The 20,051-nt window shown below is 35.9% G+C and overlaps 1 protein-coding gene across 8 annotated transcripts in view; it reads right to left on the bottom strand.

The window, feature by feature from the left end:
• LOC126915803 (glutamate receptor ionotropic, NMDA 2B) overlaps nucleotides 1-20,051 on the bottom strand; it is a 360,824-nt gene that overhangs the window by 245,512 nt on the left and 95,261 nt on the right. For all 8 annotated transcript variants that reach the window (XM_050720833.1, XM_050720821.1, XM_050720813.1 and 5 more), the window contains one exon: nucleotides 12,972-13,070. The gene's annotated coding sequence lies outside the window, so the exon portion shown is untranslated. The remainder of the gene's footprint in view (nucleotides 1-12,971; nucleotides 13,071-20,051) is intronic.

The raw sequence follows: 20,051 nt of genomic DNA, 5'->3' as shown, positions 1-20,051 counted from the left end.
CCAATAGAAGTCTAACAGGCAATATCGTTCACTTCCATTACTAACCCACCCTTTCTTTCCACGCTTCTGTCATTCTTTTGTCGTTCTCGCGGCACCCACTTTCTCTTCCCTTCCGCCTTCCCTTGCCATTCTCTTTGATTCGTTCTTCTAACCGTACAAAACAGTAACGAATTCATTGGACAGGTGGAATTACTGTCTGAAGGGTGGCGAAGCGTGTCGTTGTTTTCCGATTCGTTGCGATTTCCGATTTCCGTCAACGTCCTCTGTTGCGCCTCTCTCTCTCTCTCTCTCTTTCTCTCTCCCTCTTCCGTACACGCCGGTTTGTGTTGACCAGATGCAGGATAACGCGGTATTGCTTTCGTCCCTCGCGTCTTCAGCAACGGCCAATCGGTTTTGTCATAACCGTGAAAACTTTCTGCGCTATCACGATTCACCTCCGTAAGGAAGATTTCCAAATTTTACGTCTCAATTGGCAAAGTTTTCGGGCTACTTGGTACGTGATATATCTTGGACGATGCGACGTGTTCGTTGAAATTGTAAGTTTGATTGCTCGAAGCAGCGCAGCAGAGAAATACGATGAAAAATGATGAATAGACTGTGAATTTTTGTGCATATTCGTACCTCTATAAATGTTGCAATTTAGATATTTGTTTCACTTCAGCGTTTTATGCATTTTTCTGTAGTACGTATACGTATATTTGTAAACTTTGTTCGTTTAACACTGAAACTACCAAAATGATCAAAATAACTATAATTCTTCGTAGTAATTTTATAAATGACAACGGTGCATTTTTATGAAGCTTTTCTTTCATTTCAGTAAAACTTTTTGGCGAACTACTTACATATTATTTTATATAATATATTCTATATAACATATAATATCTTGTTCTTTTCTTTGCAATATATTTGTCCATGTAGTTTCTATCCTGGTTAGGGTTAAAGCTAGGTGAAGCTTACTAGATTTCACATTTACTTTAGTCATTGATAATTCGAATAATCAATGCGCAAGCATCTATCTAATAATAACTGCGAGGAAGTTATACAGAAAATTGTAGTTGAAAAGTTATTTGTTTACTTTCTACGAATGACAAACAAACGTGATATTCGATGTTGACTAATGAATGGAAAAGGACATGGATTTTTTGTCAAAGGTATATTTTATCAATAGGAGATGAGCAGTAGAGGTAAAAATGTATCGAAGGTAACTGAAATTCTTTCATATAGTATAAGCAACGACAAACGCGTTGCTTTTATTGCCGCGCAGCATGCGTTCTTTGCATCTGATGCTTCTCGTATTTTCTACACTGAAATATCGAAATGTTGCCTCGCGCACGGAATAATATTTTTCTCGCGTATTTTTTAAATCCTTGCAAAAAAATAGAAAATATCTACAGATCCGAAAAAGGTTCTAATAAATTTGGCACATCTCTTGACGAACGTCGACGTATTCAAAATTTATCATTACGAATCTCTTCGTATTCACGTACAAACGTTTATTTGATATTTTACTGTTTCAATAAAATATATCGCACATTTCTATCGTTACAATTAAACATCGATTCATACGCAGAAAAGATAACAGAACTTTTATGAGTTATCTACGTATATTTAACATTATTTATACCTCCGGATGCGCGGATCTTACTTCTATTCCACTTTCGTGAAATGACTTTTATCCTGACTCCTCGAACGAGATATCTCACGTTCTAATAAAAAGACGTACGAGAGATACCTCGTTCGAGGCGTGAAAAAGACTTAAGGACCTAACTTTTCCCGTCTTCCGGAAATGCTATAAACATACTATACTATGTACTAATACTATATGCTATATACACTATATTTCGTTTCCTTGGACTTTTGTAATTTTACCGTACTATACATAATTCTAATTTTATTCTAATATCGAAACCGAGTATTTAATATCCTAATTTGATCATTGTTCCGAGAATACTATGACAAAAATCTCTACATATTACGAAGAAAATACCAACCATCTTTTGAGTCATAACAATATTTTTATCGAAGGCCGTAAGTTTTCCGCTTGAAACACGCGATATTTTCAATCTTATCGTTCGCTATCTTCGAACAAACTGTCCAATGTATCTAATGGATATCGTAAAAAATTCCGTCGAAATAGTACGGAGAAAGCGAACGATTTTAAAGGGCCGATGGTATCAAATCGTCCGGCTGTATTTCACCTACGAATATCGTGGAAATCCCGTTGGCTTTGCAAAGCTTAGGACTCTCTTAACGTCGAAAGGTACCGTCTGCAGATGCAATTGCACGGAATCGCAAGCTGCGACTCCTGCTGCCGCGCCGTCGGGAACATCTCTTCAGGAACTACTTATCACGATCGTGATTCTCAACTTGCTTCGTAGATCCTAGTTTGAAGTAAGAATAACGCACTACGTTGTCAGACAGGGAATCCATGATCACCCACAAGCCATGGATACACAAGGGATATATAACATCCGAGAGTTAGACAAGTAAAACACGATCATTCTTGTTCAGACACCATTGCAGACTTTGTTTGAACACGCACAAGTAGAACAGGGTCGTTTCTATCTGAACAAACAGAATGGTGTTTAACATTGGAATTATGAAATTCAAAACGATCCGGATTTTTTATCTTTTCATAGCCTTTACTCTCCGGATCTTTCGTTATTGCAAAATCATGAATTTATTATCATTGGATTGCTTTAATTAGAATCGTTTATACAAAGTATACTTAGATACAGGTTAGTGGCTTAAAATACGTTCTCGGTATAATGTATTCCGTGTACACTCCTTTTCAATAGATCACGCGTGTAATATTCGCAAGGGAATTCTGGTATTTGCGAATGCGTATTAGACAGGTTCACTCGTATATTCTCCGGTGGATTAATTAAACTTTGGGTATAATGCGTTGAATTCTCGACAAGTTTATAATCCTCAAATGAAAAAAGTTTGGCCTCCATAGCACCGATCGATGTACGGGCATGATTGAGCCTTCTTCTGAAAAACGCCGATCAAATTTTTGAAAAGAAACTTATACTTAACCGAATCGAATATTCTAATTTAATTGAATATTAAACTTATTATTATTTAAAACGGTTTTCCATCCGAAAGTTTACTTACTTCCACTGCGTGAAATCTTCGTTCCTTAAAATTTAATTTACCGAAAAATATTATGCTAAAGGTTCATGGTTATGAACCATTACAAATTTTCAAAAATTCCTTGACTGCTTGTTTATTCATATTTATTTTTATACATTATTTATTCCGCTGCAGAAAATGCTCGTAAAATCCACTCTTCTATAGAATACAAAGCCAAAGATACACTACCTGACAGACTACATTCATCTTCTGAATTTCCAAAAATTTTCCTTCTAGCTATCTAGTAAAATCTTACTCCCATTGTATGGATTTCTCGTATCCCAAGATTTACTATTCGTATAAAATACAATGCCAAAGATACACTTTATAAAAGGTTACATAGGTTCTCTAAATTGCCAAAGATTTCCCTCCAAAATCATACTACTTCCTCGTCCTTAATCCACAGATATTTATTTGATAATATTAATTACCAAAAAGAAAAAGCGATCTAACTAGCTAATTTCAACGTTCGTGACAATCGTCCAGCACGGAATTGCATCAGGATCGACCAAGCTTCGTAACGATTCATCGGAAAATCGTATCACGTAGGACCTATGTAATCCAGTATCTATTACAGAGAAACGCGGTGCAGCGTATTAATGTTAATCTCGCGTCGCAACTGAGAGCTGTGTCGGACCGAACGTTCTCTGCCATCTGTAAAATACGTTGTTCGTGTACGCGTTGTGTTTGCATACTGCGAACCGTATGTAACCACGTAAGATCGCGGACGGTGTGTAGCATTGCCCGTGTCTACCATCAGCGTATCTGCCATAAGCATCCTGCATCTAGATCCTCGTTTCACGTGAATCTAGTCGCGTCAAGCTATGGTTACAAACTGATATTCTGATATTCACGCATGAAAATCTATATACATGCTCGACTTATTTATTACATTTATAGGAAATTCGAAAGTGCAAAATTGCGCGTCACGCGGATAATATGAAAAAATATATAAGATATCCAAGGTATAGCGATTTTTATAATATTTGCCAAGTGAAACAATCTTCTACCGAAGTCCTATTTTTTTTTTATTATAACTTTTCAAGACTGTGAGTTCGCATAAAATCCGCGGTCTATCCGTTACTTTGACAAACTCAATTCGTCGGACCGTGCCTGTCGATTCACCCGAATATGCGTCCACCGTAACCATAAGTTCGCGTGAACGCACGAGTATCGTAAGATAAGTATCGAAATGCAACTGCACGCTGTTTTATTCCGTTGATGCGTGTCGCAAAGAGACGAGAGACGATGGAGATCGCACGGCTGGCCGAAATTTGCATGCATGAATGTTTGAGCAAACTGGGAACTTGCCATGCTCGTGGAAAGGCGGTGAAACGGAAAATTGAGCGAGAACGGTGATAATCGGACGAGTTGTTGAGCGAAAACGACCAGCCAGGAAAGCAGGAAGTTGTTTGGGATACCAAAGGATTCTGTGTGTCGTTGTTAGACCGTTAGATATAAAATGATTCTCTGGCGGTGTTCTGGTGTCTTGCGCGATAAAAATGTACGGGATTATGCACCAGATTTCGCGCACCTAGTGTTTTACGCGATAAAAGATTTTGTAAATGACGAGTGATTTACGAACAGAGGAGTGGAAATGATACTCGCGAGGTTGAAACTATTTTTGTTGAAAATTTTTTCCTACCTTACTGTTAGATCGCGGATGTTCATATAAATTCGTATTTTTACACACATTGTTAATTATACGGTATAAACAATCAATGGCTGATATCTCTTACAGATGATGAAAACAAAAACGAGCGAGAAATTTAATATTCCAATATATCTCATAATTAATATAAATGATCAATAGCTGATATCTCTTACAGATAATGAAAACAAAAACGTGCGAGAAATTTAATATTCCAATATATTATTCCACGATTAAAAAAATAAAACTGTAATAAAAGAACGCGTTATCGTTTAAATATTGCAACGTGAATCCCAATTTTGACATTTTACAGATTTTTGCATCTGTACTCGTTCTGCGTATCTATTTCGCTTTCGATTAATTATTCACACTGCTAAAATTCGTAAAAAATTTATTTTCTCGCCGTAAACGTCACTGCGCGTTTTCAATCTTTTTCCGATATACTTTTCAAGAAGTATTATGTTGGAAAGTATCGGCGCCGTAAAATTCAATTAGCACGAAGAGAGGACGAGACTCTGCTAGTCGCTAAACTTTCGTTAATAGAAATTTAAAACGGATTGAAGCGTGTAAAAGTTCATTGGAACTTCTCTCTTATATTTTTTCCTCGAAGGAAGCTTCGCGCATTATCGAAATTTTTGTTAACTGTAACCGGTCATTTGCAAGGAATTAAATTTTCCGATAAATCTATCAGAGAATCGTTCGAACAGAACTGTTAATATCGTTTTATAGAATATTATATGATCAAAAGAGTTAAGTCGAGGAGCGAGCTACAGGTCCAACAACGCGATTCGTTTCATTTATCTCGTGTCAAAACTGGAATTTCGGAACGTAATTTTATCGCTGGACCGTTTATATCACGAAGCATGAAATTTCACGGCTATTTTCAAGCAAACGTGTACTTTGTCTCGTGCGAAAAATTGCTTGTTACACTGGCTATGACAATATGCTTTATACACTTACACGGCGAAAGAAACAACATTACCGTTAATTTTGCAAAAATTTACCTTTGCCATGAATTTAGACTTTCCTTCCGAACCGTGTCCCACAATACTTATTCGTGAGAAAAGTATCTTAAATTGGTATGATCATTTTTCCCTGAAAATTTGTATTTATAATCACTGATTTTCCTCTCTTCTTTCTATTTTACACTCGTACAAATCGAAGTGAATAATGTTCGCAATTGATGACAGGTGGTTCCACCAATAACGTGGAATCTCATTAATATTGATTTAATAAAGAACTACCAATGGAATCACGTGGTTCATAATTGATTCTTTCACCGATTTGTTGAGCTTGTATTTGAGTAATAACAGAAAAATCCATTCATTCATTCTATCGATTAAATCGCGACAATCAGAATTCCAACTACATCCAAATGACTATAATTCGCAGTTAATTTCAATTTAATCATAATTCAGTAATGTACTTGTAATTAATTATATTTTGAATCGCGAAAGTTTTTAATTTATTTTCTGCTTTCTTAAACTGTTCATTTTGTTCCACCAAGTGTACATTTCATATTTGAATAACAGTAAAATAAATAAAAATGTAATATACAAAATATAAAAGTAACAAAACCATTTAACCGACATTCCTTAATGTATTATGCTAATAGCATTCTCGGGCTATTTCTCCTTTTTGCCATATGAATTTGTTCTGGATCTTGGAAAAACAACCAGTAATAACATCCAGTACGATAACGTCAATTTCACGAACATATTACGATTGAACAAGCATGACAGAATATTTCTGCTACGCGTCCGATTGGTCAGGAAACGCTTGTCATGCTCGCTGACTGGATTTTCACTAGAATCGGCGCCCCATGAAAAATGCAACACGATGGAAGATCGCCAACGGGAAAACATTGGTAAATCGGGAAGGTGACGGCGAACAAGTATAAAAGTCGACATATGGACGTGAGTTTCTATTGTTTACGCGTCACGTTGAGCGGAAATACGTTAACAGGCCAGCAGGGGACTCTGACTCCTGCTTTTCGCTAGCTCTACATCGACGATACGAAACGATCGATTGTTTTCATTTAATATACAAGAAAAATATAAGATATGTTCGTGTATTAAAAGGTTACGGTGTTTATGGTTTATGGTTTAAATATTTTTGTTTAGCATAGTGCCAATATTTTTCTTTAATTATTCTCAATGTATAATTTTTAATACGAAGGCAGCTATATTAATTTATAAAAAGGAACGCATTTTTATAATAAAGACTTTTTCTTTCGATTCATTTCGTTTTTTTTAATTTCCCAGAACTCCAACCGCATAATAAATACAGCGTCAACTGTTTGTCTTGCGCCGACTTCGAAACATTTCACGCAAGTCCCCAAAGTTCTATAATTCTTCTTCGAGTTTCTCAACTTTTAAGCTATCGTCGGGAACCAAAATTTCGGCCGAATATTCCTTCTAAGACCTACGAAACGTTCTTAGAGGTGTGTGATATACATAGATATAAGATTATCGCGGATCGTAACTTTATAACCCAGTGGAAGCAGCTTGTATAATTTGGTCTTCCGGTATAATTAAAGCGTGATAACATTTTATCTCGTGTGCTGTATATACATTCCAAACTTCACGAAGATCACGTAGAAAATAAAACGTAAGCCAAACATAAACAACAATGGCAAAAAATGCACATGCGTGAATTACACGGTAAATTAATAGAAATACGTTCGAAAAATGCATGTGCAGTGCATTACACTCGTCGTACACTCGACAAGCTGAAGTAGCACAGTAGATCGACAACTGAACCGAAATAATTGCCTCCTGATAAAATGATATTTTATTATAAAGACTGGGGTAGCGTGATTCAATGTTCCATAAAAAATACAAAATGACATATTAGTTAAGAAAATTAATTGCAATCGCAAGAAATTGGAGTGGAATAAAATCAAGCTTTGCGATTGAAATTTAATATTGTACTTAACAATGAAGTTTTTCATCCGACAATTTCTAATTTTCTTCCAGCTATAGACTTGCATATATCTGTACGTGTGTTATATATTTTTTCGTTCGTATAATAAATAAACAAATTTCAATCCACGCTGAGTAATCCGCTTCTTATTTTTGCTAATTGTTTCTGGCACCAACCCGAGAATCTTCACGCTGTTTCCAAACATCAAACGGAAAACTGTGTTCGCATGGCAGAAAGCAGACGTTCTAGGCGAATTTGTTGTTCCACGCCCCTTGTTCCTTTCCATCTTTCAGCCAAGAATACATCCGACGCCATTTGTAGCGTGACGCCCTTGCTCTGTCGTTTCCCAGGGGAACCTGGGCTTCATATAATTACAATCGTACAGCAGAAAGCTTCCGACCCCGTTTCTATTGTCCTCTGCAACGACTTTCGCTCGTTCTTCGAATAATTTCCTCCTCGTGCTGCTTCCGGCGGCGTTACTTCGTATCTCGCGTCGCCTCACAATGTTAATCGGACAATTGCTGAAGATGAAGTTGGAAACGAAAATCACTGTCTGTTATTCCAGAAATTGTAATTCGTATAATTCTTATTTCTTTACGATCCCTTAGTCTCGTACACCATCTTGAAATTTCAGCAACTTAGACTATCGTGAGATTCGATAGAAGTAAAAAAAATAACAGCTATAACACGACTTTAGAATGAGCCAAAGTTTTGATACAATTTCAATAGCGACTGATGGTCTGATTCAATTCTAACGGCAATTGAAACTTTGACGCAAACTTGAAAATATGAAAAGAATTTAATGCTCCGATTCTTTTTGTTTTTTATATATTTCCTTAGTATCTTAAAGTTTCTTGAAATTTCAAGAATTCAGACTATCGCGGGATTTGATAAATCTTAGAAGTAGCAGCTTTCATATAGATTTAGAGCGAACTAAAGTTTTGATACCATTTTAGTATCAACTAAAGGTCTGATTCAATCACGGCACGAGTCGAAGCTTTGACGCAAAGTTGAAAATGTGGGAAAATTTGATGCGCCAACGAGATAAATGCGATTTTCGTCGAATTGAAATCATAGTTCGTGAAACGAAGGCAAACGTTCGCGGAATTTCAACTACTTAGAAATTCGTTAGGGTAAAATTACAGTAACATTTGCTTGATTACTTGAATCGATCACGAATCAAATTTGTAAAATTCGACGCTCGAGTAACGAAGTGTGAGAGCAAAGTGAAATTTCGAAAAAACCAAAGATGCTACATTTTTAAAGTAAACTGTTTAACGATACTCGTAAGTTCTCGTTGATTGACACTGTAAAGAGAACAAAAATTTAACTAAACTCATCGCTCGAGTTTGAAGATTTATCTTCCTTTATGTATCCTTTTTGAACTTTCCTTGCGCATAGTGATTACTGTGCTTACAATGCATTTTTTAATGTCTACGGAGAAACGCATTTTTATCTTAAAAGCTATCAACTTTTAATAGAATATTTATAATTAACAAATATATCTCCTATATCTTCCTATTCAATCGCTATAAATTTGCCATAAAATGAATATAATATGCGATGTCTATAATTAATAAACACATTTCCCATCATGTTCAGTACCTACAATGATTTAAAATTAACTAAAATAAAATTACTCCAATAATAACGCACTAAAAATTCAATTATGTAATAATTGTCTCCTTGCTAATTATAAATACCATACATTGTCAATCTACAACTAATCGTACGAATGATCAAATATAAAACTGTCTCATTTTTAACACATAACTATGCTTCGTTTGGAACATAAGGATAAACTAGCATAAGCAAGAAGTCGAAGACCGTGTTTAACAGATCCAATACTTTTTCGCTGTTTGTGCAGAAAATATTGCTTGCCGAACAAAAACAAACTGGACCTGAAAACTCTTCCATGCTTCGTTTATTCGTCTATTGTTAGCCATTCGAGAGTCGATGCCTATCGAGAACAAAACGAGAATACGATTTCGGTACAAATGTCAAAGGGGCTAGAATTTCAGGAATTTCGTCGCGACTTTTCGGTATTCGCACGATTTTCTCGCGGTGTGTTTCGACGTTCGCTTAGAAATCTGAGAACACAGTGAACAGAAAGCTGAATCACAGGGTGCAGAAGAAGATGAAAAAAGGTGCAAAGAGAAGTGAAAGCCGAAACGACTTTCGGGAAGGATGATCGAATGAAATAAGATAAATCGCGAAAAGAATGATACCGTGGATCCTTATTCCGCTCCTAAAGTCAATCGAGAGTTTCTCGATCAAGAACAAAATAGAACGACGCGAGATTCATCGAATACGAATCGAAATGACACTCTCTGCTTTTCGATTTCGCGATAGCGAAATAGGTATCGTACCAGAGGGACGCTTGAACCGTGCAAACGTCCGAACGAAGATTAAGTATTATTAGATTTTGGAAGAAAATTTGTTCGTCGATACAGTTGATAATTGTAATTTTAATTTCTTATTTATCGTTAACAGCCAGGCAGGATATCACGACGGATCTCTTATCTGTAAACTTATTCTCCTAAAAGTACAAGTTGAAACAGTAACTAAATTGCATATGTTCGTTCAGTTTCATATATTTGTGAATGATTCGTTTCTCTTTTTAAATATTATAATATAAGTATAATACTTGGACTGTCGAAACGCGGAAACGAAAATTAGAAACATATGGAAGAAATTTTGTTCGCCGACTTAGTTGATGTTATAACCATACCATGTTATGATTCATTGGTAGCAAATGGACGGATCACTACAATATATCTCCCATCTGTCAGTTGCGTATATTCTAGTAAAAGTATAGCTTAAAACATATAAAATAAATGATACGTATAGCGATATACGTGCAATATATCATACTTGGACATATTTTTGCACATTATAAATATTCTGAACATTATTGTATCTTGAAATTTCATACGCATACGTAAACATCGGTAATTCAATAGCGATAATGAAAATAAAATTTGAAATATGATATAGCATATGAAATTATCTGATTAATTTTTGAAATCGTATCACGCGTTTATTCTATATCTTTTCGTGATAACACTCGATACTTTAACTGAAAATTATCTGTCCTGCATATTTCACGATAAAAAGACATATATTGTTATTTTAATGTAGGGGCGAAGAGGATGAAAGTAGAGATAAAATTTTGTGATGTTCGATACCTTGTCGAAGTGCTGACATTTTTCTAAAGATTTGAATGCCGATCCCTGTTAACAAAGTTTTCCCTTCTGAGTAACCTCGAAGGATTCCACGTAGGAGAGAAATATCCAAAGAGAGAACGAAAGATAAGCGAAAGAGAAAGCTTTTTCGTGCCGTGGGCAATTTAGATTTTGTCGAACGGCTTTGACCGAAGTGTCGACCCTAATTCTGTGACCCGGAGAAACTTTCGGGTTTACCTAAATTCTCAGGCGCTCAAAAGTTCACCCCGGCGAAAGTGTCATAAAAGAAAAAAGGAAACAAAAACATGACGCTAAAATCTACGCACTTGACTGTAAAATATGGCCTAAAGGAATCGGTATTCTTACTTGAAACAAATTTATGCTCTTCCTTGGATTATCTTATGTCATTTCAATGATCAAAGCTTCTATACCGTTTCCATTTAGCTATTCGTAGACGCTTAATAGAATGTTTTAAATATTTACTCAAATTTAAAAGTGGGTCGTTTCTGTTTCTTCGTTGGAGACAGGATACGAATTGAATTTACTTTAAAATCAAACATAAAATATCTAGTTTGTTTAAAAATGCCTCCCACGTTTACACTTTATTAAATTTGTCTCCTTCTTTCGTTCCTTTCCTCGTAGTCTCTCTACCTTTTACGTTTATTCAAAAGACGGGGTCAAAGGTATAAGGATATCATCTTCGCGTTAAAGAAAGTTGCACATTTTTCGTTTTAAAACCTGCCGAAATTAGTCTCGTCAATAAGAGAACCCTTTTCACGTCGTTAATGCATGAAAGAAGTGACGCATTCACGAAAACGCAAAGGAACAATGTATTCGCTACGTAGCATCACAGGCGTTCAAACGTCGCGACAAAGAGGAAGAAAAAGAGGAAAATCTCAAAGCCGAGCTAAATGTCAGCGTTGTTTCAACTAAAATTACCGCTATTAACAATTCCTTTGGCGAACATTTCCGCTCACTTTTTTCTTGCTTTGTCGTCGATACTCTCTAGTGCAAAATACACGATTCCGCGTGGAGCAAACATCGTGCAACGAGGGAAAACTTTGTTCAACAGTTGTGTGGATTTTACGGCGTGCAAGACGCTCGCATCCTGTGTGTATTCAACAAGCGCAAAATAATCACGCGTGCTGCAAAATTGAAGAATTTCGGATGGCGTGCAGCACCCACGTACCTGTTATAACGACTTCAAACATTTGCCTTCCATTCTGATCTTCATTCCTGGAGTGTTTGCGTGATTACTCGCGCGGAGGTACAGATGTAAACATTCGTGCTCAATTTCGCTTGTCGATGAATTTTCAGACGATTTTTTAACAGCACGTAAAATAAATGGTATTGTTTGGCTAACAATCGACAGCGGTATCAATGGAAAATCGAATTCTCTCGTGATTAATGTCTTGTTTTTTTTTTTTTTTTTTTTTTTTTTGCTATTTCTAATCAGTTTGATTATTGAGAAATTCGCTTTTAAAATTCTTTTTCCGTCATTTAAACGATTAGTGTTACAGTAATTTGCGAAAGAATCGAGTTGTCTTTTCAATGATATTCTGTTCGCTTTTATTTTTATTTCTTTGATTTTTAAGCAACATGATAAAAAATTTTGCTTTGTTTCGTTTCGATTAGTTATTGTAATAATAACATATTTTATGAGCGCAGGCCACGCAAGAATACTTCGTTACTACGATAAAATAGTATTCCCTTTATAAACATAAAATAGCTATTTCATGCTACTTTCTGCTTTTTCAAAATAGCCGAGTTTTATATTAAATAAACTGGTTTCTGAATTTGAACCAGCCTTCTTTGTATATTTTTCTGAATATTTTAGAATATAGTATACTTTCATATTTTCTCATGTTACTTTCATATTTTCTCATGTTACTTTCATAAAAAATAAATAAGCTAGTTTAAAGTTTCTACGTCATATTTCAGTCAGTTTTCAAACGAAAAATATGTTACTTTTAGTTAAAGAAAAAACTCGGTTAAAAACAAGCGCACACACGTTCCCAAGTCAATTATAAATCCGTATGAGTTTGTCTAATACGTTATAGTGGCATTCTACTTACTCGATGCCAGTGTAGAACCGGGCAATTTCCACTTGACTTGTGCCTGACCACGAACGAGGTCATACTACTTGTAGCCGGGCAATGAAGCACACCAACTTTCTGTCGAAATAAAGGCAACATGTTTTACGTTAATTTATAAATATGAAAATAATAGAAGAAAATATATTACTCAAAATATCTTTAATAAAACATTAATGAGTTTTAATTGTAAAGTAAAACTAATCTTACTGCTTATTAAAATCTAATATTGGTATAAAAATGAAAGAATTTATTCTATACTTCATAAGACGTAGCTATTACATTTTTATGTACCTATATCGTTATTTCTTTTAAATAATAAATCGTATCGTATTTAATATCAGTGCTGATTTATCGTGATATATTTTATTGTCTATAAATCAACGTCAAAGATAATATGTAAACTTCGGGAAAAGCTGATGGTCAATTCGGTGAAAAATAAGTTGAGTTATAAAGATGTATGTAATTGTCTGCCGACTATCGAACTAATCGAACTTTCTTTTCATAACTTCGAAGATGAAAAATACTACGAACGAGAAATCGGGGTAACAAAGTGCATCAGATGGTACGTTTACGACGTCGAGCCAACTGACGAATTATTCATACGAGAAAAAATATATCGCGCGATATATTATTCTCAATTTATCGAGGAAAGGCGCACCTTCGTGAGAAAGGAACTGCGGCCATCATTTCTGAAGTAGCAATATCGAACTGGCTCTTTGTGGACACGTAAAAATACGGTCGCTGGCTGCGTGATGACAGTTCGATTTCCTATTCCTCTTGGCATGCTCACCAAAATGCGTGCACGAAAAGATCCATCGATCTCTGGAATCATGGCCCACTATCCTACGCCTGCTTTACGACTCTTAAAGGAAAGAAGCACTTTTTGCTTAATTCGAAATTGAGACTATCAGTCATCAGAGTGTCACGATATTTTTCAGTTTCCTCTTAAATGTATTTACACCGAACCACAGTACCACGAACCACGTACTCGGAATTTCTAAATACGTATTACTATAATATCGTATAGTTAAGAAAATGTATCGATTATTGCGAAATATTACGATAATTAGAGAAAAACTAGAGAACTAGAAATTTGTGATTATGCATGATATAAAATTCTGAGAAATCCTTAAATTATTCTAATCTATCTAAGGGAACAACTTCTCGTATTCAATTTTAATTTCAATTCTGTATCATATTTCAATAATGATTAATTTACAATTTCATTATAATATGCAATAATAAAATTATCGAGGTTGAACGACAGCGTGAATAAGAAATCTATGTAAATCAATCTCACTTTATAGCCGGCAGGCAAAAATTAATAAAATATACATATATGTAAAAATGAAATTAAAAACAGAAGCGAGAAGGATGAAATTAGTAGAAAATTTTAGAACTAATTTTATTACAGACTTTACTGCATGGTCAATATTTGGGAACACGAACGCACGAGATCTCTGAGGAAGATAAATCCACTCTGTCCTTCGTCTGTGATTTTAGTTACGATAGTTATTTTTATTTGAAAGTTACGAGAGGGTGTAAAAAATTGTATACTTCTTCTATGGTAAAGCGAGTATATCCTAGAAATAGCAACCTTGTTTAGTACGAATAACGTGTCTGAAGAAATACGAGAACTGTGATCCTTGTTCTTCTCTATTTCAGAACTTTTAGACTACGATAAAGAAAATTTTTGTAACTCTAGAACTACGAAACTCTGGAGAATATCTTCCGTACAGTATACACATAAATCCGTTGTGACTTGAGGCACGTCCTACAATTTTTCAAGTCGATGAAACAAAGTAGATGAATAAAAAACGGAGATCGATGAAAAAATCTTGATCGAAGGTTGTAATAAGTTGTAAATAACGTTTATTCGAAAGTCGAGTTATTGTTACAAATAAATACGAAATAATTCACACTTCGGTAAGTAATAATATTTATGCAAAATCCGATTACCGTTACAAATAAACGCGAACGAACAATTTCCACCTCGATCAGCAATAATATCACAAAATTCAGTAGAAAAATTTCGATCGTCCTATGGTCGTAATTCTCTATGGTTTCAAATTGAAAAAGAGTGAATCTTCTGCAAACAGCATCTGGACTTTGTTGAACTGGAGTTCGCAAAAGCAATTCCACGAGAACAGCGAGATTGCAGAAAAAACTTAACGCATGAAGAAAAATGTCTGCAAACTTTGATAATATACTATACGATTTATTTATTTAGAAATATTAGAAATTAGGGTTTCCAATGATTTCTATCCTATATGATAAGTTTATTGATAGATGGGTCTATTTCCAATGGATTAAACAGGAAACTATGATTATTCAACACGAACCAAAGACAGTAATATGCTATAACTAAGACAACTAAATAGATAATTCACAACTCACAACTAATAGTTTACAACTCATAACAACTTGGCAACTCAACTCTCGACTCCTCACAACTCGACTCTTAGTTAACGACTGCCGATTAATTCGTCTTTCTCCCTTAAGCGTCCCTTTGTCTTTTCCCGTACCCTCATCACGTACGTGTTCCGTAACCGACCGCGATCATAATCATCTTCCGCGTAACTATTCGACTGAAGGACAGACGACACATTGATAGGCCGTTTGGCCCATCCTTCAAGACCTTTTCGGCCTGTCGGCACTTAGGCCTTCTCGCAACATTGTTTATGGGTCACCCGACATTTCTTAGGCAATCTGTACACGATACTATAATATCTATAGACGATTGAAACATGATATTGGGAAACGAAACGCTCGTAAAGATGAAAATAAGAATCGACGGTAATAAACATCATGATTTTTATTCTTATTTTCACTGAGAAATAATAAAAGAGAAATCCACGTAAAAAGTTAAGTTGGGAAATTTAATCGATTTGATCGACAAGTAATCGCAGAATCAACAAAAACGAAGCATCGCATGAATAAAGTCTCTCGGAAGTCGGACCCTTGGAGCTTGATTTATCTACAGAGTGGAGTTGATAATCAGTTCCTGGAACGCGTGGAACTTGCACAGAAGCGTCTGACCACTGTCTCTTAGGCATTTATTCGTTTGGCCGGTCGGCCGAACCCGCGCACGACCTTTTAGGGTCTCTAGACCAACAAATGGAACCTCGCTCTTTACCTTTGCGGATGTTCCCTTTCGATTCTCCTTTTCCAATTCTTGTTTTTACCACGAACAAAACGCATCCGGATTCCGGCAGAATCAACACGGAATCGCGTATTTTCGCTGTCCACCTTGCTGTTCGTCCTTTTCACTTTGTCAATCGCCGGCATTCCGCAACACCGATTTTTAATCGCTGTCTCGTCGATAGACTATGAACTTTTACGCAACTTCATACCTCTGAGAATATACTTAGAGAAACAGAAGCTCGATACAAAATTGTTTTACCCATTATCAATATTATTATTGCTTAGTATTATGGGAGGCGCTGTACTTTGAGTATACATTCTGCACAATTTTCTACCAGAGTTCCCTATAGTGAAAGCAGAACTCGGTCAAAAAATTATTTTACTTGCCAAATGTAACGGAAAGCTCTATACTTTGGATATTTTACACTGCCAAATTCCCCATAAATGCACAATACCTGCCACTTAACGATCAGCGAAATAAAAGAGAAAGAGTTTCAATGAAATAAATTTCCTTGTATATCGAAGCTTAACTCTTTGGTCGTGTTGAAAATATTCTATTATTCCAAGGATTGAAGTGACAAACGACTGGTTGTAATGAAACTTTAATTAAAACCGTTGAATGGACGGGATGGAAGTTGGTTTCCATTACAATGAAATGAAACATTTGGACGAACGAGTGCACCGGGGCTGTGCCTGACTTGACAGGCAGAATAAAACTGTAGGTAAGCGGGCAAGAAAAATGTGACTGTGTTTGGGTAGATGATCGGAATAAAATCTTGCGTGAACGGATAACTGTGTCAGAACCGTGTCTAATCGAAATGATAGAATAAAAACGTGCCTGAGCGGACAAGAAGAATAGAACCGTGTTCGTTTGGATGGATAGAACAAAACCATAGCTGGAGACTGGTAAAATCAATGGAGACAGTTCTCCTATCAGTATGTTATGCGTGTTGCAACATGTATTAGGTTGTTCGAAAAGTTTCTTTCGTTTTATAAGGAAATAATAGACGCACAATGTTTCTTGTTTTATATTAGTTTATTGAATTATGCACGAACGTAATAATAGAAATATAACGAAATGGATCATATCTAATTCAATAAAATAATATAAAACAGAAATTGTCGTTCGTCTATTATCACTTTATGAAACGAAAGAAACTTTTCGGACAACCTAATATTCCGCGCGCGCGATTTTTCTCAAATGTTGCCACTGATTAAGTGTCTAATTATCGTTTAATTCTTACTTATTCTTCGTTGGCTCGTTATTAGACGCGCAAGAAATGCTTGGAAGTGGAATCGAAGTGTATCTAACACTGGAGAGGCCAACATCAGGAATAGATCGAAATTTCCTAAAATCGAAATTTGTTTGAAATTGAACGAACCGAAATTGTATGTACGTAAGGAATAGTTAAATTTTTTCGTCGAGAGGTGTTGAGGTTGACTTATAGAGGAACGAGTGGATGAATTTGTAATAGAAAAATATATTGAAATAAATATTGGTATAAGTACAGGTATAGTGTATGCTGACCCAAATCCTCACTTTTTCGGTGTTACAATACGATAGAAGAAGGGTGATAGGGAGCACGTTCGTATATTTATAGCAAAGGACATTACCAAAAAGTTAACCTTGGCGTGTGGCTCTAACTGAAGGCTACAAGAAACAGCAATAGAAATCTACTTGTAGCTCTTTTGTTTCTAGACCTTGTAACCCAAAATACAAAATTTATATTCAAGGGCACAATAATATGGACTCCAGGTCTCCAGGTCACGGATATACAAAAGGAAAAGACGTAGAATTTTTCTTGAAGTAATTACTTCGACAAGGGGCAAATATAAATTGCGTGGAACGCTTCGAAAGCGATTAATGTTAAACTAATTGATACAGCCGAGCGGACGTCACCGGCGAACGTTAATCATCCATCGTTGTTGCATTCCGAGTGTTTATGAAAGTTTATTCCTTGTATCGTTTTACGTATTTTCACGAAATTAGCTGAAATTACAACCACAATCGCTTGCTCGCTATTTCTATTAAAAGTTTCTCTCCGTTATTCTCCGTTATTCGATATTTTCTTTCTCTAACGAAAGAAAATTCTGCCCACTCTACTTCTTTGTAAACGACGTTACAAAAGCGTGAATGCTGTGCGCAAAATCCTATCTTTTTCAGATAATTGAAACGGATATGAAAATTACGTGCAAAATCACGCAGAGAATTTTCAGCGGAATTTTGAGAATCGTCTATTATAATTGAGCGGTTCGTTTCGAAACCAGATACGAGCTTCATTGCTGCCAGTACACCGTCCGTGCGTATGGTTTACATCTTGAAGAAGCATTTTGCTTTCGCCATGGTAGCTTTTGTTCTTTCCTCTCACGTCAACGTCAATAAAGTTACCGTGCGTGACGCATTTACTATGCAATATTCCGTATACGTGAGCGGGCTTTCGGGATCGTTTCAAGCCTCTCCTTTCTATTTCAATGATCTAGCAAGCTTCGCGTAAACAAGACACAAAATTTCGAACACGACAGAAAATGTTCTTTCCGCTCGTAATTTGTAGGTAACTTCTTGCAAAGCTATCGAACCTTTGGCGAACAGCTGGTAAATTTTATTAGAACGATTTCACGAAATGCAATTGAATTTTATAAATGACGCCGTTGCGAAACTGGGACGAATAAAAATGGAAAGAGTCGATACTGGGTCAGTAGGATACTCGGTTTCTATTTACGTTTCTAGTTAAGCACCGATATAACCGAATTAAACGAACAAGGTACCCGCACCGACCTGGCCAGCCGCCTTCAGATTCTGTTTATCCTTCCACTTCTCACGTACTCCAACGCTTAATTAAAATTCTCACCTGCCGGAATCAAATTGATTAAATCGGAAATCCCAAATTGAAATATCTGGGCTGAAATGAATTATGGTTTTCGACGAGCGGTCCGTGTCATTCGATTTCATACTTTAATTTACGAACGCGACGATATCCGTACCGTGTAATCACCGCTGCAACACGTAATTCATTAAACGTTCCCTCTGATTTTCAGATTGCATTCCCATTCTTCTCGTAATTTTATATGCAACCGGAGGAGAAAAGGGGGAACGGTGTTGTACCGTAGTTTAAAATTGAACGCAGAGACGAGAGAATTTGAAACTGGAGGTTGGAAGCTTGTCCGACGTACAAATTAATTTAATTAATTCTGTACCCAACAAAGGTGAATACTCTACTCACTCGTTTGCCTCTCGTTATCGTCTCTTCTTTTTTAATGATTCTACAATCCGTTTCGATAGGATTCGACGCGAGAATGTTACGTTTCCAGGTCGAGTCTTCTTTCTATTATTCTTACGTTTGAAGATATAAACGCGACAAGAATTTCAGTGAAATCGAAATTTTCGAGAGAATTGTAACGTTCAACCCTTGAGTTTCAGTGTCTCCAAGTGGGATTATACCGCTTCGATGATATCGTTGCCTGTATTAGCCACATGGAGATCGGTTACCAAGTAAGTTACAAGTTACAAGTCGATACTCCATTTATCAAGACTTATCGTAGAAACTGTTTTTATATTTACAGATGGCATAAACAAATAGAAAGCACTACAAAGCTGTTTTATTCGGAATTTACTTTCGGAACTTCAATATTGCCACTAGTATACCATTTTCCATCCTCTAGTTGGTTTTTACTTTCAAAACTTCAATATTGACACTATGTTTATTTTTCACTCTGTAACTCTTGCTTTTGAAGCTTCAACGTTTTCACACTGTTACGCTATTTCTTGATCCACAGTTAACTTAATCAATTGGACTTTATACATTCGTGCCATACGATACACCCAATATGCAAAAATATGTAAACTATCCAAATGCAAATTATTATACAGTATAGAGTAGCTGCTATAATATTCAGTAGATAAAAATAGGTTCTATC

The sequence above is a fragment of the Bombus affinis genome, chromosome 1 (assembly GCF_024516045.1).
Source record: "Bombus affinis isolate iyBomAffi1 chromosome 1, iyBomAffi1.2, whole genome shotgun sequence".
NCBI lineage: Eukaryota > Metazoa > Arthropoda > Insecta > Hymenoptera > Apidae > Bombus > Bombus affinis.
This window is presented reverse-complemented; position numbering and strand designations above follow the sequence as displayed.